At 37.1% G+C, this 27,021-nt stretch overlaps 1 long non-coding RNA gene and 2 other non-coding genes across 3 annotated transcripts in view; 1 reads left to right on the forward strand and 2 right to left on the reverse strand.

Moving 5' to 3' along the window:
• Positions 1-27,021, reverse strand: part of LOC134287603 (uncharacterized) — a 197,170-nt gene that overhangs the window by 19,045 nt on the left and 151,104 nt on the right. The window lies entirely within an intron of this gene.
• Trnai-aau (transfer RNA isoleucine (anticodon AAU)) lies at positions 7,257-7,330 on the reverse strand. Its single transcript has one exon. It is a non-coding gene; the product is annotated as a tRNA-Ile (tRNA).
• On the forward strand, positions 25,084-25,155 carry Trnaw-cca (transfer RNA tryptophan (anticodon CCA)). Its single transcript has one exon. It is a non-coding gene; the product is annotated as a tRNA-Trp (tRNA).

A 27,021-nucleotide genomic window follows, 5' to 3' on the forward strand; every position in this document is an offset into this window, starting at 1 on the left:
CCACAACCATGCACCTCCATGTGTTTCTCAAACTCCTTGGAAACATAAGGCTGATAATAAAATCATCAAACAACCATAATTGCAAGCAAGAAAACCGGAAGTTGCCATTTTTCATTGGGAAATGAAACGGTTTTCCATGTGCCTGGATGTTTTATGTAAACATATCTTGGCACAATTCACTTATAGTAATGAACAAATTACATCCAAGAATAATTTTATGCGTTAAGCCATTTTAGTGCATTTTGGACCGAGTTCCCTTATTGAGTGTATTCCGGAAAGGGGTCGTCCAAAAATGACGTAGCTTTTTGGGGGAGGGGGTGTTTGTGATTTTGTGAAGAAGTTTGACGATAGGGGGTAGGGGGTTGTGATATGCTACGTAGCTTTCTACTAAGCCTATTGAAAAAAGTATTTCGTAATTAATAAAAATTTTACATGTATTAAGTACTAGTAAATCGAAGAAAAAATATAATGCATGATTTCTTTATTCATTCACATTAATGTAAATAACAAATAATGGACATAAATGCCAGCATCCTTTCATAATACATGTAGCTATCGGGCGCAACAACTGTATCTGACAAAATGGTTTGAAACGTACGTAGAAAAAAAATCAATATCGCTAAAATGCTTCTCACGACCAATAGTTTGCTGCTTGCTATAAGGCATTGCACACCGCTAAGGCTGCAAAGGGAAAAAAATAAGTTTTTGGCATTATGGAATTATTCGAGGAATACTTCCTCGAATAAATCCTTCAACAATTTCTTAAGGAGCTCCTCTAGCAGGTTAGGAATTTCTCATAGTGTTCTTTATAGGTTCCCCCAACAGGAGAAGGATCATATTCCCACAGGAATTCTCACTGGGAATCCCAGAAAAAAAACTTCTGAAAACATTCCAAATGGATTTGGAGGAATCCCTGAAGGACCTTCCGAAAGAATTTCAGAAAAAACTCTTGGAGGAATCTTGAAAAGAAATCATAGACAAATTCCAAAAGAAATCCCGTGTGGAGTTCCTAGAGCAATTCTTGATGGAACTTTTGGAGAAATCTTGAAAAAACTCCTGAAAGAATCTCAGAAGGAGATGTTTGTAGAGTCTCAGAAGGAGCTCCTGGTTCAATTTCTGTAGAAAACACGGACGAAATTTTTGATGGAATCCCTCGAGGAATTTCTTACGGAATCCCGATTTTTTGGGGAATCCCGGATGATATCCAGATAGAACTCCTGGTGAAATCTAAGAAAGAAAATTCAGAAGGAATTCCAGAAGGAACTATGGGAGAAATCCGTAAAGAGATTCCTCGCGGAATTCTAAGAAATCCTGGAGGAATACTGGAAGGAGTGAACAGAGGGATACCGGAAAAAAATTCTGGAGGGGTCCCGGGAAAAAATCCTGAATGAATTCTAGAAGGAAGTTTTCGAGGAATCCCAGATGAAGCACCCAGAAGAATCCAGTAAGGAATTCATGAAAGAACCCGAAAAAGAATTCCTGGAGGAATTTCAGAAGCAACTCCTGGAGGGGTTTTGAAAGAATGACGGAAGAAATTCTTACAAAAATCTCGGAATGAATATCTGATTAAATTCCGGAAGGAATTTCTGAAAGGAACCCAGAAGGAACTCCTGGAGGAATCCAGAAAGAACCTTCTTTATGAAACCCAGGAAGAACTTCTGATGGAATCTCAAAAGAAATTCCGGTTTAAATCCCTGAACAGATGTTCGAAGTAACTGCTGGTGGACTAGAGGAGAAGAAAACCTTAAAAGAACTCCTGAAGAAAACCATGGATAAACTTAAAAAAAAACCTTAGAAAATAAAACTCCCGGAGAAATCTCAGAAGGATCATTTGGTGGAAACTAAGAAGAAACTCCGAAAGGAATTCTTGGAGGGATATCTGAAGGAAGTGTTGGAGAAATTAAAAGGATGGAATTCTCAAAAATGGGAATCGCAAAAGAAGCTCCTTGAGGAATTTTAGAATAAAATGTTAAAAGTATTTTAGAAGAAACTCCTGCAAGGTCCCTCAAATGTGATGGTGCATTTTACTCAAATGAAACCAATTTGTCGGGCTCTCAGAAAGCAATCTCTGTGTCTGTGGCGTGGCTTACCAGGATATCGAACATGTCGTGTGGGGATGCAATGAGTATCGTGAGGTCAGATCTGAGCTGCATGAAATTCTCCGGGTCCGAGGAAAACAACAGAAACCCGTTAGAGAAGTGTTGGCAGGACTTGATTTGGAATACATGAACCTGATTTACCAGTTTTTGAAACGTGTTGATGTCAGAGTTTGATGTAGTACGTTCCTTGTTTTCGTTGTCCGCCTTTTGGTTTTGTTGTTCGCCCCTGTCTGTCGTCATCCCCGTTCCGTTTGTCCTCTTCTTGTCGTTGTGTACCGATAAAAACCTTTCTTTTTGGTTCCATTACAGATTTGGACAATTGTCCTATCAATGTTTTAGTATAAGTTAGCAAATAATTTAGTTTTAAACCCATAAATCCCTCCTTCCCAATATTATTTTATTTTTTTTTCAATACTTAACCTCGAAACAGCCGCGAGTACTTCGGCTTCCCAAACTAACATAGTTTTAAGGCAGTAATAAATTGTAAAATGTAAAACCATTGTAAAAACAAAAGATTTCGGCTCAGTTATGCCCATGTGGCGCCCGAGCCTTCCAAATAAACGAATAAGTAAAAACAAAAAGAAACCAATTTGATATTCTTAACAAATTACAGTTTACAGATTGCAATACAGATTAACTATATTGGAAGCTTCAACTTCTTGTTCTTCGACATCAAGTAGAACGATGGGCGGTTTATGGAATCATTAGCTTTGGTGATAATCTCCACTGTCGGCGATCTGAACCTGGCAATCGGCAATGGTGTCTTTATATTATTATTGTTTTTTTTTTTTCATCTTAAGTATTCGTAACACATACAAGTTAAAATTGATATCAGAACAAAGTTTCGACTTTCTTTGCGTTTTTTAAATAAAAAAAATGGTTGGGGGGGAGGGTGACGATTTGAGCTTTTGTTTTTTACCGTATTCTCTACATAATATGCAAGGAAATCGATGATATCTTTAAAAGGAGCCAATCTAACATACTCGTTTCTTCTTCTTAGATTTTCTTTTTGTGTTCTTAGGGAACGTCCATAAATTACGTCACGTATAAATTCGATCACGACCAAAAATCGATCAAATCTGACTTTACATGTCAATGGTTGCTCCTCCGTGATTGATCTGAGCTGATACCAATTGCACTGAGATCCAAATGAATAAGGGCTGGGGCACTCCACTTATTCTCATATAAATTACGTCACGTATAAATTGATCTTTTTCAAAAACGCCGTCACACTTTTTGTATGTAACCTTCTGAATTATTTTTATGAGTCGTCACACATTGCTGAGTCCCCTCCCTCCAAAGCTATAGAAATCTCGTTACAGGTATTATGTGGAGTTTATTAAATTTGTTGGTACAGATATATAGACAGAAACAAAAAGCACGATCTGGTTTGTTTTGGTCAAGTTCTTAAGAAATCGATTAAGCCACCAAAGTTCTATAAAATTTTCATATTTGTTTATATTCCTATTTTGTTTATCCTAAAAGAGCACGTGTTCCATTTGAATCTGATAGAATGTGCTCAAAAAGAAGTGTAATATTTGTTGCTAAAAGACTTGTCCAAAACTGATGTTAACAAGTATTGTATTGTGGATTTAGCACTAAATTGGTATCGTAAGTAACTTTATTGTCTGCCGCTGCCTTTCCTATGCGCTAAACATAACGTCGGAAGAAGTGCGCTGTAAAGAGCATCAGATTTAGTAAAAAGCGCACTTATTCAAACATTATCTATAACGTATAAGAAAGGCACCGGAAATCAATGAAGTTACTTACGACACCAATTTAGTGCTAAATCCACAATATGAATGGTTACACAGCGTAACAAAAAATAACTTTTGGTCTGTCTCAAGAGCAAACTTATGTGTCTCTGACAGATTTTGGGCCGCTGAATCCGAATCCGGGCTCAGATTTGCTCCAACACGTCACAATTTTGAGCTATACTTCAATTTATAGGGCAAAATATGCGATTTTGGGCTTTTTTGACTGCAATCAAAAGGTTAATTGGTCAATTAGCATCTAAATTAACGACTCATGCAAAATATTTCGTTTTCCCCAATCAAATTTGTTTTAAGCGATTTATATGTTAGGTACGATATTCCCCATACAAGTCACCCTCTAAAAGTTGCATGCAAGTTTTCATACTAACATAAAACGCTTAAATCTATCAAATTTGATTAGGTAAAACGAAATATTTTGCATGAGTTGTTAATTCAGATGTTAATTGACCAATTAACCTTTTGATTGCTCAAAAAAATATGTCCATGCTTAATGGCTTGCAGTCAAAAAAGCCCAAAATCGCATATTTTGCCCTATAAATTGAGGTATAGCTCAAAATTGTGACGTGTTGGAGCAAATCTGAGCCCGGATTCGGATTCAGCGGCCACAAAAACCTCCGGAGACACATAAGTTTGCTCTTGAGACATAAAAATGTTGCGCTGTGTTATCAGTAAAACATTCACCAGAATGACATTCGCCAGTAAACCATTTGCCTGAATGAATCATTCCTAAAAAAAATAAAACATATGCCAGAATGTACCGTTTCCCAGATAGTACCATTCTCTAGAAAGGTTTGTTTTGTGCGGTTTAACTAGAGTTAACTACTTATATCTCATCCATTTTCCTACTTCCCTACAAAAAATTTGGGAACCTACGAATCGGTTACATTCGCTCACCTGACAATCATAAGTTAAACGATTAACTCAGTCCAGAAGGTTGTTACAAAAACGTGATGTTCGGCAAACTTGTAGGGTAGTATTATTCCTAAAATTATTACCAAGGACAAATAACAGAGTGTGATTTGCGCAGGTAATGGCATTTAATAGCAAGAAAACGCTGCTTTTACTTATTTATGAAATAATTTGAGTATTCATCAAATAGGTGTCGACATGTGTTATATATTAGTCGTAATGCATTGTTTGAAGGCTATCTTGTGTACCTACATAAGAAATCTTCTGAGTTTTTTTTTTCAAACTGCTGAAACGCTTATCATTCATGGTATATTCTTTTCCAGCAATACGTTCTTTTGATAATTTATCTGAGAATTTTCTCGGCCATTTTTTTTTTTTTGAAAACTTTTGCATTTTCCACAACGAACGAAACGATTTAAGAATTATGTGAAAATTACTTTGGAAATTTGAAATGCTATGAAACTTGGGAAACTCTTTGTAAATTTCATTCAAATTTCTGGGCAATATCTTTGTTTCTTTATGCATATTCTCTGTGAAATGTTTGGATTAAAAAAACATATTTCGCACATCCTTTGAAAGTTTCATCGGTGATTACTTAGAAAACTGCTGCAGTCTAGGCTGCAGTAGTCGTAGCAGTTAGGATTTTAATTACCAAATATTTAAAAAATATCACCATCAAATCCCTCGGATTTTTTTTAAATTCATTGTCGATTATTTTGGGAATTTTTCAAGCATTTGCTTTAATTCTTCAGTAAAACTTTTGATTTTTCATTATTCCAGCAGTGTCATTTCCAATTAGGGTGATACAAATTGAATTTTGACTTTTTGTCTCCCCCCCCCCTTCAAAAAATTTTGGCTGGATTTTGCATTTTGAGGGGGCAGATAAAAAAAAATATTTTTTTAAATATCGGGTCTTGTCTAAAACTCTTTAACAAATACGATGAGTTTTTAATATTTTTCAGATTAAATGCTTTATTATTTTATCCCCTTTCGACTAGCCAAAGAGTGGTGGGACAAAAAGTGAAATACATATTTGTAACGGCCTTACTTTATAAAATTCCTTGTGCTTTTTTTTTGGAAAAATCTTTGGTAGTTTCTTTAAGAATTTCTTTATAAAACTGCATTAGAAATTTCTTTGACAATTACATTGAAAAACATTTTCTTCAAAAACTTTTTCAGCGATATCAAGAATTCCTTCTGTAATTCTTATGAGCATTATTTAAACTATTCCTTCGAAAATTCTACAGTAGGAAAATTGGTAAATTCTGCAGCAGTTTGGATGGTCTTTTGCCTATTTATTCATTATTTTTTTTAGGAATTTCTTCAAGAATTTCTTTGGCAATTGCTCAATTGCTTTCGCAAGTTATTACGCTGATTTTCGTGACTTGTTTTTGAATTTGCTTGAGATTCTTCATTAAACGAGTCGCACAAATTATTTGGGGGTAGAGCACAAATATCTAGGATTTATCTCTGAGCCTTCGACAACAGTCCAACGGTCGAGTGCTGTCATTGCCACGTGCTTGCGACTGCCGCGGGATGGGATGGAAAGGTAAGTTAGACACCAAAGGAAGATGCAGAAAGCTCTACAATTTCTTTGGCCAAGAATGACAGCTAACCATTACTAGTTCTGCATGAAACCAGCAGCGACCATGCGCTTCCATGTTTCTATAAGTTGATGTATCGACTTAGTGATTGTTCCCATACATCCCATTCAATGCAGATCTTTTTCTAAGGAAACCAACAGCTCATTTTATGTTGAGCTGCAATAAATTTCGCATTTTTGGAAATGAAATGCAAGAAGAAACAAGCAGACGCTTCTGTTTTATTACCGACTCTAATTGAATTCACTCACTAGGTTATTCGCCATCGTCGACCAGCTGTATGAAACGAGTACCATTTGGTAGGTGGTACGCCGTTCATCACTTAATACAAGCAGTTACCACATTCACATACTATGGCCTCTCGCACCATCGTAATACCTCCCTAGCATTCGTTTTATGAGCTACGTGAGCTTCAGTTTCTAGTCAACAAGTCTTATGACTTGCATATACCTACACACAAACACGTTCCTTCATTGGCGACGGAGATGACTAAGAGCACGACACTGGTTGCCATCTGTTGGAAATCATAGGCAACTGGCACAAACTAAATATGTGTATATTGATAGGTAAGTAGGTATAAGAGTGGAACGAAGGGGATAGAAAATTCTGAAGATTTATGTTAGGCAGACAGCTTCTCGCTTCTAGTATAAATAACATCATCAATAGCAGAAGCAACGACCAGACCAAACGCCGTCGAGTCGCGATTGTGTCTATCCAAGTTCGTGTTGCTGGTGGCGCCGAAGAAGTTTGATAATTTTTATGGCGCCTATTTCTTCCCATCTCGCTATCTGTTGCTGGTGAACGTTTGCGCCGAAAAAAAACAGGGAATACAACGAATTGATACGCTTATCGAATGGGATAGTAAAAAGAATTGGCTCCAGAGAGGATCGAACTCACGACCTTCGCGTTATTAGCACGACGCTCTAACCAACTGAGCTATGGAGCCACCTGATCGCCACATCTCCCACAAATCACTCACAAATGATTTACTCGCAGCTCGACATAATTGAATTCAAATTTCCCGACTGAAACCCGATCGCTGCCACCGCCGCCGCTGCTGCTGCACTGCGCTGGATAGGTTCCAATTTTCTCGCTTTCACAAGTTCTTCCTCGCCACCGCGCGGCTGCTGCTCGGTGGCGCGGAAAAAAGTCAAACGAGAAAAGTGCTTTTCAATTTTCTCCCGGGAGGAAACTGAGGAGAACTTTTGTGTGTTGTTTCAGCTGCAATTGTTTCCCGTTCGCACAGCTGCTGATGCTGGGGACCACTTTGTTTTAAACACAAAGTAGCTTGTCAAAAAGGAGGGGGTTGGGGCACATAGGCGATGGTGCTACAGGATGGTGGTTGGACAAGGAATGCCCTTCGTTGGTGCAGTAGGACTCATAGAAACCGAAAGAAAAACACGGAACGTTTCTTTTGAAGTGGCAAGGAGCAGTGAGCGAGAAAAAGTGCTATTTCTGGTTTGGGTTCCCTTGATGCGGCTCTTGAAGAGGAGAAAGTTCGTTCCGACAATGACCGGGCTAGCGTTGTTCCACTTGGAGGGAAAGCCCGAGTGGAATTGGTTCAGCTGCGGAGAATACAAGCTAGCAGTAGTGTTTATGCTATTGGTGCAAATTACTGTGGAAGAGTTTCAGCTGGACGTGTTGAGGGAATAGAATGAAGAGTGAAAGAAATTTTTAATTAAGTTAGATTGTTTTCTCGGTTCATTTGTAAAATTCCTTCAGGAATTGCTACCGGGATTCTTTCGGCAGTTCCCCAACGAATTCTCCTTGGAATTATTTCAGGATATTTTCAAGATTTCCTCCTGCGATTTCTTTATGACTTTCTCCTGGGATATTTTCAGGAATTCCTCCAAGGATTGCTCCCGGGATTTTTTTAAAGGAATTCCTCCTGGGATTTCACGAAGAATTCCTCCAGGGATTTCTCTAGCAATTCCTCCATGAATTATTCTAGACATTCCTTCAGGAATTTCTTCAGGCATTCTTCCAGGGATTCCTCCAGAATTCATCCAGGATTACTCCAGCGATTTCTCAAGGGAATCTTCCAGGAATTCCTCCAGGAATTCCCAGGGATTCATCCAGGAATTCCTCCAGGATTCCTTCAGGAATTCCTCCAGGATTCCTCTAGGAATTCCTCCAGGATTCCTCCAGGATTCCTCCAGGATTCCTCCAAGAATTCCTCCAGGGAATCCTTCAGGCATTTTTTCGGGCATTCTTTCAGGGATTTCTTCATAAATTCATCCAGGGATTCCTTCAGGAATTTCTCCAGGGATTCTTCCAGGAATTCCTCCAGGAATTCTTCAAAGAATTCCTCCAGGAATTCCCAGGGATTCATCCAGGAATTCCTCCAGGATTCCTCCAGGATTCCTCTAGGAATTCTTCCAGGGATTCCTCCAGGAATGCCTCCAGGGAATCCTTCAGGCATTTTTACGGGCATTCTTTCAGGGATTTCTCCATAAATTCATCCAGGGATTCCTTCAGGAATTCTTCCTGGGATTCCTCCAGGAATTCCTCCAGGGATTCCTCCAGGGATTTCTCCACTCGATTGCAGAATTATCGCAAATACTTTTGAAGGAATTTTTGGCGAACATATTCTGCAAGAATTCTGGTAAGAACTTCCAAAAGAATTAGTGTGTAATTTCCTGGAAACAGAAGGAATTTACCACGCTCCTAAAATGTATACCTAATCAGTGTTTAGTTATCATAGATTTAACTATTTGAAGAGACATTTCCACTCCGATTTCAATTTTCCACCAATCTGTACGAACACAAAAGTTGCTACCGGAACTGCTCAACTGTGAAATTTACAAAACTACATGCGGTTTATTCTAGCAGCCACATTTGTAACTTTTCCCCATACTTACACACATACATTCAGATTGCGCAGGCAATTCATAATGGGCAAAGTTGTGCCTTGTGTCGATTGTTTATTTTGCTGTTGCCGTTACGGATCATGCTCCACATCCCCCATTCCCTTCGAAAATCAAGTTTTAACTTTGTCGGTTGCCTCTTTGTTGCTGAGCATAATGCAAAAGTTGCTCACAGTTCCAGCATAACAGGAGGGAAGCTTCTGCACATTTCGTGAAGGTGCTTCTCAACTCCAGCCAGGATAAGAGCAGGTCTAGTGCTTTCCAAAAGTTTACACTGCCAAAAGCATATGTTGAAGCTATCAACGGAAAGCAAGTGTCCTATAGTTGATCCCGGGCCATATTTTCGGGAACGTGAAACCGGGTTTTCACTCGTCGGTGCCTTTCTTAGAAGCTGATTTGCGATGAAATAGTTAGGCCGGCCCGGAAGGATCATGTAAGAGCTATACTCTGTATAGCGAGCAAATATTTGAGAACGACTAGCTTGTGGAAAAGTTTGCCGGGAAATTAGTTCTAATAGCCTAAATTGCTTAAGCTGATTGGGAACGATTAAAACTGAATATTATTAGTTGCAGATCAGGACTTCAAAGGTTTGCATTCCATCATTCGAGAGATAACTTCCGTTCTTTGCATTAGCAAAGAACGATTTAATCTAAAATACGCTTTTATCGTATTCGGTGACACATGCCAATCACATCTCATCGTCACCTAAATTTGCACACTCCATCAATATTTATCTCCGCTCAAATTGCATCCCCAAACAAGCAGCAGGGAACTTTCCACCATAACAAACTCAGCTCATACCTGCCTAACTGAAACGCCAATCAATGGCACTGCAAACGACTGAGATAGGTACGTAGTGCAGCGGAACGGACATCAAGATTGAAAATTGTGCATCCCACTATCGAAATCGGGCATTGAGCACCGGGGCACATGACGGTAGATACCGGGAATTCGAAATAAAAGGGGTTGTAGGGGTAAAATAAAAATAATGTCTAATTGTTCAATGAAATAAAATTAAAAAAAAAACAGCAGAATATATTAGATCAGAACAAAAAATAAAGAAATACAATAGAACATGATAGAATATAATAAACAAGAATACAACAGAAATGAAAGAAACCGAAAGAAAATGAAAGGAAATTAAATGAAATTAAAGGAAATACAAGAAAATGAAAGAAAATTAAAAGAAATAAAACGAAATGAAAAGAAATGAAAGCAAATGAATTGAACTGAAAAGAAATGAAAGAAAATAAAAGGAAATGCAAGAAAATGAAAGGAAAAAGAAGAAATGAAAGTAGGGTGGATGTACCAATTATGGCACTACCTAAGGAAAACTATTTCTACAAAAATAACGAGAAGATCAACGAATGTCATCAATATGTTAAAAGATAGCTTAGTTTCCATACTTTACAGAAAAAATATGGAAACGGAGCCAAAATTACATTTAGTATTTATTACAGCGTGTGCTAATGATAGGAACCCTGTACCAGTTATGGATACATTTGTTTACTTTGGTTCCTTTTCGCACTATTTACATGCATTCCTTATGGGATTAGCAATAATTGGTACACTATGGCGAAAAAAGGCGCAAGGAAGCCGAAATTTTAAGGAAAATGATTTATTTCTACCATAATTTGAGCAAAATGTGAAGTTTAAAGGAGTGCAACCATCTTTTGTGAACGTGGTCTGTTGTTCACATATTGTTTCTTGTTGATTTACATCGTTGAAGGGTGAAAATCAGCTATGACGAATAATTGGTACTATAGCCATAATTGGGACACTTGCCCTAAATGACAGAAAATTAAAAGAAATGAAAGGCAATGAAAGAAAATTATAGAAAATGAAAGAAAATGACAGGCAATGAAAGGAAAAAAAGGAAAGGAAGAGAAAGGATAGGAAAGAAAAGAAATGGGAAGGAAAGGAGAAGAGAGGTAAGAAAATAAAAGAAAATGAAGAAAAGGAAATGTTTGAGAAGGAAAGGAAAGCAGAGAAGTGGGAAAAAAAGGAAAAAAAGGAAAGGAAAGGACAGAAAATGAAAGGAAAGGAGTGGAAAAGAGCGGACATGAAATGAAAGGAAAGAAAATTAATGAAATACATAAATCAAAATAAAATAATTAATGTACATAAAACAATGTGAATGAAATTAGATAAACAAAAATATGTTAATTGAAATAAATTTATAAAAAAAATTAAATAAACTAAAATCACAAGCATGATTAAATAACAAACTTGACATTGGAGTAAAATAAAAAACATTAGCAGTGTAGAAAAAAACAACAAAAATTTAGCAAAATATTGAGAAATATATACATGAAATCATTTGAACATGAGAAAAAAGAATAAAAAAAAATTAATGTGAAATGATATGAAATGGGCCCATATAGCCGAGGCGGTAAACGCACGGGTATTCAGCATGGCCATGCTGAGGGTGACGGGTTCGATTCCTGGTCGGTCCAGGATCTTTTCGTAAAGCAAATTTCCTTGACTTCCTTGGGCATAGAGTATCTTCGTGCCTGCCACACGATATACACATGCAAAATGGTCATTGGCAGAGGAAGCTCTCAGTTAATAACTGTGGAAGTGCTCATAGAACACTAAGCTGAGAAGCAGGCTTTGTCCCAGTGAGGACGTTACGCCAAGAAGAGGAGAGGATATGAAATGTAATGAAATTAAAAACTATATGAACAATAATTTGATTGAATAAAATGAGATAATAAAAAATATATAAATATAATGGTGGAGCAAACTAAACAACAGAAAATAACATAAAAGCAAATTAAAAAATAATGTGCAATTTGATCAAATGAAAAAAAAAATAATTATATTAAATGAAAGAAACTATAATGAAAACAATATTTAAATAAAATCAAGTTTAATAAAATGCAGTAACTCTTCTTATTCTGGTTAAATTAAGGACAAGGTATTTGGAGTACATAGCTCAAAATTTCTAGAGCACCGTTTTTTAGAACCGTTGAACGGATTTGTATGAAAATGCATCACGCTATTTGTTCAGTGGTTGTCAACAGCGTGATGCATTTTAATCCAAATCCGTTCAACGGTTCTAAAAAACGGTGCTTTAGAAATTTTTAGCAATGTACTCCAAATACCTTGTCCTTAAGAACAAATTAAAAACTACAGAAAAATAAAAGGGAAGGATCGGAAAAGAGAGGTTAGAAAATAAAAGAAAACGAAAGAATACTAAATAGGAAATATATGAAAAGAAAAGGAAAGGAGTAAGATAAAAGGAAAAAAGGAAAGAAAATGAAAGGAAAGGAGTGGAAATGAGCGAACATGCAATAAGAGGAGAGAAAATGAATGAAATGAAAGGTAATTGTTAAAACAAAATCAAATAAATAATATTACATAAAAAAAGAAAATGAAATTAAATAAACAAAAATTTATTTATTGAAATAAATTTATAAAAAAAATAACATAAGCTAAAATCACAACCATGATAACAGCAAACTTGACATTGGAGTCAAACAAAAACATTAACCGTGTAGAAAAAAACAACAAAAAATAGCAAAATATTGAGAACTATGTACATGAAAATGAAAAAATAAATGAGAAAATAGAATGAAAAATATATCAATATTGCGTAGAAACGGCTATCTCAGTCTTAATGTATGACGATTTATTTTATTCTACCCGACGCACAATGGGGAAAAACTCATGAAAACCAGGAAAAAAATCAATAACTTTTGTCGCAGTGGAGTGAAAATTGCAAACAAAATCATTTCCGCTTGGAATTTGTCTGATAAATCGAATGGAACTAGTGTCGTTCACCGCACGAAACTGTATGTCGACCTACAGAGTCGATTTATGACCGGATTCTTGATTTTTCATACTAAAAGATGCGTTTTAACAGTATATCTCATAAAATATATTGAAATTATGAGTTTACTCTGGCATACAAATGCTTTAGAATGTACACAAGTAGTATTCGACATGAATATTTTTTTATGTCGACTCAAGTTGGTTATTTTGGCGAAATTGATCGATTTTCATACAAAAATTCATAATTCTGTCGTAGTTTACTAGGAAAACTAAATTATTTTCGCAAAGAAAATGTCTGGTAAATTGACTGAAACTAGTGTCGTTTACCGGATGAAACTGCATGTCGACCTACAGAGACGATTTATGACCGGATTCTTGATTTTTTGTATTAAAATATGCGTTTTGTCAGTATTTCTCATACTATTTAAGAATTAACTCTGGCATGCCAATCCTTTAGAATGTACACAAGTAGTATTCGATATAAATATTGCTTTATGTCGACTCAAGTATTATTTTAACGAAAATGATCGATTTTCATACAAAATCTCATAATTCTGTTGTTGTTAACTAGGATATTTTGAATTTACTCTGACATACAATTCTAGGTAGTATTCGATATAAATATTTTTTATGTCGACTCAAATTGATTATTTTGGCGGTGAAAACCGATCATATAAAAATTCATAATTCTGTCATTGAACACTAAATCGTTTCCGCTAAGAAAACGGCTGGTAAACAGACTGGAACTAGTGTCGTTCACCGGACGAAACTGTATGTCGACCAACAGAGTCGATTTATCATCAGATTCTTTATTTTTCGTACTAAAAGATGCGTTTTGTATTAAAATTATGAATTTATTTTGACATACAAATACTTTTGAATGTACACAAGTAGAATTCGGTACAATTTTTTTATGTCGACTCAAGTAGGTTGTTTTGGTGAAAATGATTAATTTTCTTACAAATGATTAATTTTCATACAAATTAATACTTGTAATAGTTAACAAAGAAGTAAATATTTGAAAACATTTGAATTTTGAACATATGTACACTGTAATTACTTCTGTACTCCAAATTTCTCTCTCTCACTATCTTCTTGGCATAACGTCCTCACTGGGACGAAGCCTGCTTCTCAGCTTAGTGTTATAAGAGCATTTCCACAGTTATTAACTGAGAGCTTCCTCTGCCAATGACCTTTTCGCATGTGTATATCGTGTGGCAGGCACGAAGATACTCTATGCCCAAGGAAGTCAAGGACATTTCCTTTACGGAAAGTTCCTGGAGCAATTTGGAAACGAACCCCCGCCCAGCATGGTCATGCTTGATACCCATGTCTTTACAGCTGTGGCTATATGGGCCTAAATACTGTATTCCAAATTTATTTTTATTTCGTAAACAGCTATTTTATAACTCGAGTCGATTAAATCGGCTCGCCTGCTATCACTGTAGAGTCGAGCAGAAAAGCTAGTACAGAAATCGACTAGCTCGATAGCCGACCGACGAAGAGTGGTCGATTCGTGATTTTGACAGTTTAGTGACAGAAATTCCTCAAGGATTTCCTCCAAAAATTCCTCCGGAAATTCCTCATGGACTGCCTCCGGAAATTCCTCAAGGATTTTCTCCGCAAATTCCTCAAAGATTTCCTCCGGAAATTCCTCATAGATTTCCTCCGGAAATTCCTCAAAGATTTCCTTCGGAAAATCCTCAAGGACTTTCTCCCGAAAATCCTAAAGTATTTTCTCCCGAAAATACTAAATACTAAATACTAAATACCAAAGGATTTCCTCCAAAAATTCCTACGGAAATTCCTCATGGACTGCCTCCGGAAATTCCTCAAGGATTTTCTCCGCAAATTCCTCAAAGATTTCCTCCGGAAATTCCTCATAGATTTCCTCCGGAAATTCCTCCAGGATTTCCTACGGAAATTTCTCCAGGATTTCCCTCGGAAATTCCTCCAGGATTTGCTTCGGAAATTCCTCCAGGATTTCCTTCGGAAATTCCTCCAGGATTTCTTTCGGAAATTCCTCCAGGATTTCCTCCGGAAATTCCTCCAGGATTTCCTCCGGAGATTCCTCCAGGATGTCCTCCGGAAATTCCTCCAGGATTTCCTTCGGAAATTCCTCCAGGATTTCCTTCGGAAATTCCTCCAGGATTTCCTTCGGAAATTCCTCCAGGATTTCATCTGGAAAGCCCTCCAGGAATTCCTCTGGATATTCCCTCAGGAGATCTTCCGAAAATACCTTCAGGAATACTTCCGGGAATACCTCAAAGATTTCCCCCGGAAATTCCCCAAAAATTTCCTCCGGAAATTCCCCAAATATTTCCTCCGGAAATTCCTCAACGATTTTCTCCGGAAATTCCTCAAGGATTTCCTCCGGAAATTCCTCCAAGAATTCCTTTGGAAATTCCTCCAGGGTTTCCTTCGGAGATTACTCCAGGATTTCCTTCGGAAATTCCTCTACGATTTCCTCAGGAAATTCTTCCAGGATTTCCTCAGGAAATTTCTCCAGGATTTCCTCAGGAAATTTCTCCATGATTTCCTCAGGAAATTGCTCCAGGATTTCCTCAGGAAATTCTTCCAGGATTTCCTCAGGAAATTCTTCCAGGATTTCCTCCGGAAATTCCTCCAGGATTTCCTCCGGAAATGCCTCCAAGATTTTCTTCGGAAATTCCTCAAGGATTTCCTCCGGAAATTCCTCCAGGGTTTCTTTTGGAAATTCCTCCAGGACTTTCTTCGGAAATTCCTCAAGGTTTTATTCCGGAAATTCCTTAAGAATTTCATCCGGAAATTCCTTAAGGATTTCATCTGGAAATTCCTCAAGGATTTCCTCCGAAAATTTCTCAAAGGATTCCTCCAGGAATTCCTCCAGAAATTCTTCCGGAAATTTCTTCAGGATTTCCTTTGGAAATTCTTCCAGAATTTTCTTCGGAAATTTCTCAAGGTTTTCTTCCGGAAGTTCCTTAAGGATTTCATCCGGAAATTCCTCAAGGATTTCATCTGGAAAATCCTCAAGGATTTCCTCCGCAAATTCCTCCGCAAATTCCTCCGCAAATTCCTCCGGAAATTCCTCCAGGAATTCCTCCGGAAATTCCTCCAGGAATTCCTCCGGAAATTATTCCAGGAAATCTTCCGAAAATTTCTTCAAGATTTCCTGCAGGAATTCCTCCAGGAATTCCTCCGGTAATCCTTCCAGGAAGTCTTCCGGAAATTCCTCCAAGAATTCCTTCCGGAAACTGTCAGAGAAACTTCCTGGGGAAATTCCTGGAAGAATTCCAGGAGGAATTTCCGGAAGACTTCCTGGAGGAATTCCTGGAGGAATTCCTGCAGGAAATCCTAAAGATTTCCTGGAATAATTTCCGGAGGAATTCCTGGAGAAGCTTGTACTAGCTTTTCTGCTCGACTCTACAGTGATAGCAGGCGAGTCGATTTAATCGACTCGAGTTATAAAATAGCTGTTTACGATATAAAAATAAATTTGGAATACAGTATTTAGGCCCATATAGCCACAGCTGTAAAGACATGGGTATCAAGCATGACCATGCTGGGCGGGGGTTCGTTTCCAAATTGCTCCAGGAACTTTCCGTAAAGGAAATGTCCTTGACTTCCTTGGGCATAGAGTATCTTCGTGCCTGCAACACGATATACACATGCGAAAAGGTCATTGGCAGAGGAAGCTCTCAGTTAATAACTGTGGAAATGCTCATATAATACTAAGCTGAGAAGCAGGCTTCGTCCCAGTGAGGACGTTATGCCAAGAAGATAGTGAGAGAGAGAAATTTGGAGTACAGAAGTAATTACAGTGTACATATGTTCAAAATTCAAATGTTTTCAAATATTTACTTCTTTGTTAACTATTACATGTATTAATTTGTATGAAAATTAATCATTTGTAAGAAATTTAATCATTTTCACCAAAACAACCTACTTGAGTCGACATAAAAAAAATTGTACCGAATACTACTTGTGTACATTCAAAAGTATTTGTATGTCAAAATAAATTCATAATTTTAATACAAAACGCATCTTTTAGTACTAAAAATCAAGAATCTGATGATAAATCGACTCTGTTGGTCGACATACAGTTTCGTCCGGTGAACGACACTAGTTCCAGTCTGTTTACCAGCCGTTTTCTTAGCGGAAACGATTAAGTGTTCAATGACAGAATTATGAATTTTTATATGAAAATCTATCATTTTCGCCAAAATAATCAATTTGAATCGACATAAAAAATATTTATATCGAATACTACCTGTGTACATTCTAAAGGAATTGTATGTCAGAGTAAATTCAAAATATCCTAGTTAACAACGACAGAATTATGAGATTTTGTATGAAAATCGATCATTTTCGTTAAAATAATACTTGAGTCGACATAAAGCAATATTTATATCGAATACTACTTGTGTACATTCTAAAGGATTGGCATGCCAGAGTTAATTCAGAAATAGTATGAGAGATTCTGACAAAACGCATCTTTTAGTACAAAAAATCAAGAATCCGGTCATAAATCGTCTCTGTAGGTCGACATACAGTTTCATCCGGTAAACGACACTAGTTTCAGTCGATTTACCAGACATTTTCTTTGCGAAAATAATTTAGTTTTCCTATTAAACTACGATAGAATTATGAATTTTTGTATGAAAATCGATCAATTTTGCCAAAATAACCAACTTGAGTCGACATAAAAAATATTCATGTCGAATACTACTTGTGTACATTCTAAAGCATTTGTATGCCAGAGTAAACTCAAAATTGCAATATATTTTATGAGATATACTGTTAAAACGCATCTTTTAGTATGAAAAATCAAGAATCCGATGATAAATCGACTCTGTAGGTCGACATACAGTTTCGTGCGGTGATCGACACTAGTTCCATTCGATTTATCAGACATTTTCCAAGCGGAAATGATTTTGTTTGCAATTTTCACTCCACTGCGACAAAAGTTATTGATTTTTTTCCTGGTTTTCTTGGGTTTTTCCCCATTGTGCGACGTTTCGGCCAAGGGTTTTGGCCTTTTCAAGGGAAAATTTGTCTATCGTCCTTGTCCTTGTTACAATTTGCATTTGGACAACGACAAGGACGATAGACAATTTTTCCCTTGAAAAAGGCCAAAACCCAATGCCGAAACGTCGGGTAGAATAAAATAAATCGTTGTAAATTAAGACTGAGATAGCCGTTTCTACGCAATAAGATCCAATTCCAGTCAAAAAATCCCAAATATATCAATATGAAATTATATGAAATTAAAAACTAAATGAACAATGATTTGATTGCATAAAATGATGTCTATCTATATATATATATATATATATAAATGAGTTTGAAGTTCCTTTGAGGCAACAAAACTTAAGAACGGGTGGACAGATCAGCATGACTCTTGCACGGTTCGGTTCGTATTCGTGGTGGCTGTATTTATAAGTAATAAAAGTTGTGAAAATCATCTAAAAAAGTAAGAAAATTGATAAATCCTGATTTTTTTATGAACTGGGAAGAAAATCAGCACGATTGCAATAAAACTGATCTAGAGTGCAGTGCTGGAATGAAACCAACAGTTGTCAAACCACCACAGCTTGGCAAGACAAAGTTTGCCGGGACAGCTAGTAATAAATAAATATTAATGTTATAGTAAAGCAAACTAAACAAAATAAAATAACCTATAAACAACTTAAACAAATAATAAGCAATTCAATCAAATGAAATTAAATTAAATTTAAATACCTATATAAACTGAAAAAAACTGAAATAAAAACATAATTGAGATGAAATAAAGTTTAGTAAAATGCAGTAACTACTTATTTTGGATAAATAAAGAACGAATTAAAAACTTGTATGTAATTGCGCTTGATATTGACCAAAGGAATCATCAAGTATTAGAAATTACTTCTTGGAATTGGAAATGGAATTGGAAATGGAATTGGAAATGGAATTGGAAATGGAATTGGAAATGGAATTGGAAATGGAATTGGAAATGGAATTGGAAATGGAATTGGAAATGGAATTGGAAATGGAATTGGAAATGGAATTGGAAATGGAATTGGAAATGGAATTGGAAATGGAATTGGAAATGGAATTGGAAATGGAATTGGAAATGGAATTGGAAATGGAATTGGAAATGGAATTGGAAATGGAATTGGAAATGGAATTGGAAATGGAATTGGAAATGGAATTGGAAATGGAATTGGAAATGGAATTGGAAATGGAATTGGAAATGGAATTGGAAATGGAATTGGAAATGGAATTGGAAATGGAATTGGAAATGGAATTGGAAATGGAATTGGAAATGGAATTGGAAATGGAATTGGAAATGGAATTGGAAATGGAATTGGAAATGGAATTGGAAATGGAATTGGAAATGGAATTGGAAATGGAATTGGAAATGGAATTGGAAATGGAATTGGAAATGGAATTGGAAATGGAATTGGAAATGGAATTGGAAATGGAATTGGAAATGGAATTGGAAATGGAATTGGAAATGGAATTGGAAATGGAATTGGAAATGGAATTGGAAATGGAATTGGAAATGGAATTGGAAATGGAATTGGAAATGGAATTGGAAATGGAATTGGAAATGGAATTGGAAATGGAATTGGAAATGGAATTGGAAATGGAATTGGAAATGGAATTGGAAATGGAATTGGAAATGGAATTGGAAATGGAATTGGAAATGGAATTGGAAATGGAATTGGAAATGGAATTGGAAATGGAATTGGAAATGGAATTGGAAATGGAATTGGAAATGGAATTGGAAATGGAATTGGAAATGGAATTGGAAATGGAATTGGAAATGGAATTGGAAATGGAATTGGAAATGGAATTGGAAATGGAATTGGAAATGGAATTGGAAATGGAATTGGAAATGGAATTGGAAATGGAATTGGAAATGGAATTGGAAATGGAATTGGAAATGGAATTGGAAATGGAATTGGAAATGGAATTGGAAATGGAATTGGAAATGGAATTGGAAATGGAATTGGAAAAAAAATCCTACCAGGTTTCCTTAACCCTATAGTCGTGCATTTGACCCCGATCTCCCCTTGCCATTCGATGCAGACAATGACAGTTAACTAAAATGACGAGCAAGTTCGACAACTCGGCCAAGGTTCAACAGGGTGAACTTGTAAATTGGAAAAGTTTTCGATTTAATTCCATGTCGTTGATGGTCGTTTTGTATTTTTTTCTCGTGCCTAGATTAAAACGGAATAACTTTTTTGCCTTTCTCGTTCACCTAAGTGAACTGAAAGGCTATATGTTCACTCAAAAAAAGAATTTTCGTTAGAAGGCTCGGAGGGTCAAGTCACATATACCAATCAACTCAGTTCGACGAATTGAGATGATGTCTGTATGTGTGTATGTATGTGTGTCTGTGAACAAAATAAGTTCACTCATTTTTAAGGCACTTCCCATTGGTCGATTTTTCGGATTATAGCTCGAATCGAACCGGAATTTTACCGCATTGTTTGCTATTGAAAATGGTTCGGATCGGTCAAGGCGTTCCGGAGTTATGGCCGATTTAGTGATCCGGGCCAGCATTTTTCACCCGAGCGACAGGTGTAATTTGGTTAGCAGGTGACGACCGCGACGACGGCCGCCGCAGCACACTGTACACCAAGAGAACGAGAGTAGGAGAGAATGTGAGAGCAAACGACGACGACGAAAGAGCGGCGCTAACGAGCTAGACGGCGGTTAGGTGCATTTAACGCAAGCTCCATCCCGAAATCGACTGATTTGTCCGATCAGCCCAAATTGTCAAAATCTTGTTTTGGAATGACGAATCAGTACGGCAATCGTCCTAAAATCGAAGACTACTTCATCAAGAAGACATGCAACTCTGTTATTTTCTCATACTAATGGCAAGCGCCACCGACAGCACCGCCGCCTGGTGAGATAAGGTGGTACCTTTGTATAAAAGTGTAAGAGTGTATTGGTGCGAGTATGAAGATTTACACACACTATTATGAATAGTGCCACCTTCATCCGCGGTGGCGCTGCTAGCAGTGACTCCCGGTTTTCTGCAGTGCTGCAAGTCTTCTTGATAATGGGGTCTTCGCTAAAATCGAATCACGATCATCTCATTCGTGTGAGTCGACGCACGCTGCGTGAATGAACATTGGTTGCAAAGCGAAGGTAACACAGTTTCGTCAAATACAGCCATCGATAGCGTAACCAGTTCCTTGATCATTACACTCGCGAAGTTGACGTTTCAAATGTGAAATTGGATAGAAAAAATGTACACAAATTTTCCAGTACAATTTAAGTAATTTTTCGCTTCCAAATCATTCCGCACGCATCAACCAACATCAAAGCAAACGCTTGACATTTCCGCTGTTGGCCAAGAGATCATACGAATATTGGTCGTATTTCCCGGGATAATCCGAATAGAAAACCGATGAAGAGAAATGATCATTGTAGATACGCCTGTATGATACTAAACGCGAGAATTAAAAATTCGGTTAGTCTCCGTGCCATCGGCGACCACCAAATAGTTCCTTGAAAATTAGGAAACAATTAAAAAGACACGGACACGTTCAATGCTTCTCCAGTGAGCTTTTCGCTCTTTGAAGGAAGCACGACACTAGACAACGGACTAGCATGCAACGCCCAGTGCAGTGGCACAGTCGAAAACTTTTCCTGACAGCTGCGGCGGGAATCGAACCCGCACTCCTCAGCACGATGCGACTAAGAGCTTGGTGACCCTAACCGCACGACCACGGAGCCGCAAAAAGTCAATTGAATGCACAGAACATATTGCCATCATCACATTCATGCATGGATCGTTAGTGATGGATGACAACTACACGATTCAATTTTGCATACTTTCGACTGCAGTAAAATCCACCTGAAGTTGTAAACCATATAGGGTATATGTACCATTCCTTGGCCTAATTTGCAAGCTGTCTTGACATTTTTGACCATAACTCATGAATTAATAGCACAAGAAATAATATGTTGACCTTTTTACACACTCTAGGCAATGCATGTTTCATCAATTGGAAGTAAACTAACGTAAATATTCAAGAATTTATTTAATTAAGTTGAAAAGATTCGATGCGATGGTATGCAACGTTGGTCTATGGTACAAAAATTGGCCTATTAGTGGATACAACGTTGGCCTATTGCTTTCCATGCACTAGAACCACTAATTATCTCATTTTTTCAACATTTCTGTTGAAGTATTATCTCTGTTTGTTCGCCAATCTTACTTTTAAATTACATTTTCGGAGCCAAATTTTCAAAAAATTATAAATGAAGCACTTAAACGAAAGTTCTTTCTTAATTTAGTAACAAAAACAACGCAACCCTATTATTGTGTTATATTTTTACAGTCACCGCACACAAAATCTTTCTTCCTGTTCGTTCTTTCTGGTTCTTACGCAAGAAATGTTGTTGACGTCTTTTTATCGGTGTTTTTGACGGATGGGCTAAGATTTGGGTACATAGTGAAAAAAAATGTCCTCAATATTCGGCCCACATTCAATTTGTAAAATAGTTATTATTCGTTCAAAACAAAAACACAAGTTTAAAATAGCATGTTTGACCGTCGCTTCAAATGTTCAGTTATTGAAAAGTAATTTCGAAATGTTCCAGAATCATGCCATTTATGATCATGTGTATAGACTACCCACCAAGCCGAAGAATCATGGCGTCTACAAAAGTGAAACAAAGTGACATTTTCATTCAATTTTAATGTTCCAAAGTGCTAAAATTGAAACGAAATGTTACAGTTGTTTGCCGCATAGCTTTTCCGAAATCCAGTTATGCGTGTTTGATTGAGTTTTTGGTTTACGTTGAGATAGGCCGAACGAGGGGACTATGCCAACGAAGCATCCCGATACCCTACATATGAATCACCTTAATTTTGTACACTATTTATGAATCACCATGTTGATCAAATGAGTGATCCATAAACTGTGGTCATTTTTGCCGATTCATAAATTGTGGGGTCACTATACAATTTATAATACGATACAGTGCGAAATTTCCAATAACTTTTTTTGGAGTTTCACTATGCTTCCAAGCGGGTTTCACTTAATCCATGAAAATCACCTGAAAAAATAATTTGCGAACGGTTACTTGACTTTTTCCAGTGAAATTGAAATATAATTTCCTCTAATTCATTCATTAATAATGATCAGTTGCCGGCATCCTAAAGTTCAATGTGTTTTCTTCCAATTATTGAAAACGTTAAATCAAATAACATTGTAGAAGCTATGCTATGATTTTTTTTAATTATTGATCAAATATGTGTGTTTTCAGTTTTTCGGGGTGGTAAATCACGCCGCCCGTTACGGGAAAAATGCGCCACGAAATGTACACGCCAAGAAATAACGTGGTTTGAGTGTTGCATGCATCACGGCGTTTACTCGACGTTAGTGCTGCAGCTAATAACGCAATTAATGCACATTTGAAAGGTTCTGATTTTCGTCTGTGTTGCTGTAGTCATAATTCAAACGCCAACGGCTGTTTTAGAGTTACGGCGAAGGCCGGCGCATTTTGCCCCAAAAGTACTCGCGATTTTGGACTACAAAATACGCATTTTTACACTTAAAACGGCCCTTCTTGCACAAATCATAAATTTTGCGAGTAAGCAAAGAGATTTTCACATCAAGTTTTACAACTTTGCTCCATTTCGATCTGCAAATCTGCGGAAAAACTTTTCGCATTCTTACATCAGAAATGGCTGAAATCGATTTTAATTTTAATCTTTTATTAGTTGGTAAAATTCCAAGTTTTACTGGTTGAGAAGATAGAAAATCGAAAATGCTATCGATTAGTGTAAACATGTCATATGAAAAATTATGTTATCAGGGAGATATTAAGGTGGGTCGTTGTACCTCGGTAGCGCGTTTTAAACTGATTTTAAGCTCTTAACCTTCCTTTTTCATCACGTTGGGAACAGGTCGCTGGCGTGGTGTACGGTTTGGGTCAAAAATGACCCTAATGCCAAAGGAGTGATAAACCAGGTAATATTGTTACAAAAATATTCTTAAGATACCACATTGTTTAAGCTGCACATCACACACGTAGTGATGAAAAAAATACATTCAATGCAGCAAATTAGCCGCCGCCGTTTAGCTATTTCACCGAGTTTGATGGTACACTCTCAAATCGCGTTCTAGCAATCGCTAGAATGAAACCGACAGACAATTCATATAGGATGTGTGTTCCATCATTAGGCCGTTCGCAATGCTGTTTTATTTTGTATGGCGAGTTTTAAAAAATTTAAAACTCGCCATACAAAATAAAACAGCATTGCGAACAGTCTTAGTAATCTTACGCTCCCATATTCATCCTATTCGAAAATAAACGAGTAGGGTAGTGGAGGTATTTTGGCCCACCCTGGGTTTTTTATTACATTTATCATATAATCTCTACTAAATCTTGGCAAATGATTATTGGAACTTCCAATAATCATTTGCCAAGATTTGGTAGAGATAATTATGATAAATGTAATAAAAACCCAGGGTGGGCCAAAATACATGCCCCGGGCCAAATTACCTCCACTACCCTATCTTCTGGATCAGGTTCGTTGACATTTTCCGGTGCTAAACAGGGTGTACATGATGAGTGTGATAATTGTTGGAAAACGACGATATAAACAGGTAAAATTACGTTCGGAAATGCCAAAAATTACGTCAGAGGATATTACAAATTTATGTGCTGTGTATATTTTGCATGGAAAATATGTCAAGATTTAAAAAATGATTACTTGAATATCTATATGATTCCTCAATATTAAATATGGCGATTGTTTTCTAGAATTTATTTTCTGAAACCAAGTAAAATGGTTCTCCTTGGACAGTTGGGGAAGATATTCGGTATTATTAAAAATCCACAATTGAAATTTCGATCATGCTCATATAAAATATATCACCCATATTGAGTGGACTTAATTTATCACTTGTGTTTTGTTGAAAGGATACTTTATGGCACGAGAAAGGCACCATCACCGCTAGGTGGATTAATTAGGGTTTTCTGACTTCTTGTCGAGCTTGTGATGTTTAATTACTTGTTCCTGCATTTTGTTATTGCTTACAATGCCCAATGTCACAACGACTCCGTGGCGCAACGGTAGCGCGTCTGACTCCAGATCAGAAGGTTGCGTGTTCAAATCACGTCGGGGTCAATGAGAATCTCTTTTTTGGCGACCATCCGATCTTCAAATGATTCACACACTGACTGTTATCTACGTTGATTGATTGAGTTAAAGCCTCAATAACGGCGGTGATGGCGATAAATGTCTAACCGGTGGACCTTCTAACCGGTGAACCGTTCTGTGCTGCGTCGGAATGCATGGTGATTGTGAGTAGCAAACCGCAAAATGGGAAGCAACCTGAGTGCGAGAACGGTCGGTCGGTCGGTCTCGGCTCGGGCTTAAATTGAATTAGAGACAACATAAAAATAACTCCATTAGAGACCAGGGCGGATTGGGCAGAGAAGACGGGCAGGTGCAGTAGTGTATACGATGACTCGGTTCACTTCACAGCCAGTGTGATTTAGTCAGCAGCCAGTCAACGCCGGTCGGTCGGTCGGTCGGTTGGTTGCATAGCGCTCAGGCTGACTGAGGCTCCGCCGGTCTCTTATCGGCTATGAAACGTATATTGCGGGCATGGGATGAGTACAGCGCGCGGGTGAATACGAGAACAAGCGCCGATGACGATGCGATGGCTGGTGAACTGGCACCGAGTGAGAAGTTTTCGAGTTTGCTGCTAGGTGGGTTGGCATGTCACACCGACCGTAATGAAATTCGTTACTGACGTGATCACGGGCTTGGGTTTTATTGGTTTTACGCGCGGTATGTTGCAGGCATCCAGGGGTTTGCTGATGGGGTGAACGTAATTTTAAACTTTTGTTGCGTTGGGTTCTACATACAGCTTGGATTACATTGCTTCTCTAATGCTTTAGGTCTATCAAACCAACCTAAATATAGCTTCTTTCAACTCATACAGAGCATTTCCTGTTCATCGCATGCATCACGTAGACGCGACCTTTTTCAATTGAAATAAAATATTGCTTTATTTATAAGCCTCTTTTCTAAATTTGTTTTTTTTAGCTTTATTTTCCTAAATTTTTAAAACAGCATATGAAAAATAAACCTGGTTTTCTTCATCAAAAAAATATACTCTTTAATGGTTTATTGGGTTGAAATGATGACTTCGAAGATGTGTCAGGATATTTGAAGGACTTTTAGAAAAAAAAAAAATACACTAAGAATAACATTCACCGTCGATCTATGTTAGATGTCATATAATTTCAGTTTTCCAAAAACCTTACCCTTCTTTTTTAATTATTTTTCTGCAGAAAGCTGACTTTAAGCCTTAAAATTTGCCAGTGGCCCTGGAGAGTTCTTGGTGTCAAAATTGTAAAAGAAATGTTGAATTTATTAAGCTCTTTATTATTAAGCTCTTTATTGCACAACTATTACATGATCTACTTATCATTGACTTAACATTCCAACTGAAACACAGCCTTTAAACTGAAAATGACATGACAGTAGACAGCAGTGGAAGAGATGTCGAAAAATAATCCTTGCAAATATCTCTGAAATTCCTTGGGGAATCATAGAAAAATTCCTAGATAAATGATATCAAGAACTTTTGGAGCAAAAGCAGCAGGCATTCCTAGAGAAATCGTAGCAAATAAAAAGCATTGTAAAAAAATATGAAGGAATCCTCCTTGGAGAAATCCTTCTTGGAAAAATCTCTGGAGGAACTTCTTAAGGAATTCACAAGAAGTATTCCATTTCACTCAAATTAAAAAATATCGCGTTAAAATGGATTTTTTTTTTTTCAAATTCTCTTAGCCTATTATTGCTCTAGAAATACGTTTAAAGTAAAAATTGCGATATGGAAGCAATAATAAACTATAAAAGTTCACTAAACGAATCGAGGAGTGCATGAATAAATCCAAACTTTCCATAAATATGTTATTTGCGAGCAATGAAATACAGTCAGGTCTTTTTCTACGCGGTTTTCATTTACGTGGCCGCATA

The sequence above is a fragment of the Aedes albopictus genome, chromosome 2 (genome assembly GCF_035046485.1).
Source record: "Aedes albopictus strain Foshan chromosome 2, AalbF5, whole genome shotgun sequence".
NCBI classification, from domain to species: Eukaryota; Metazoa; Arthropoda; class Insecta; order Diptera; family Culicidae; genus Aedes; species Aedes albopictus.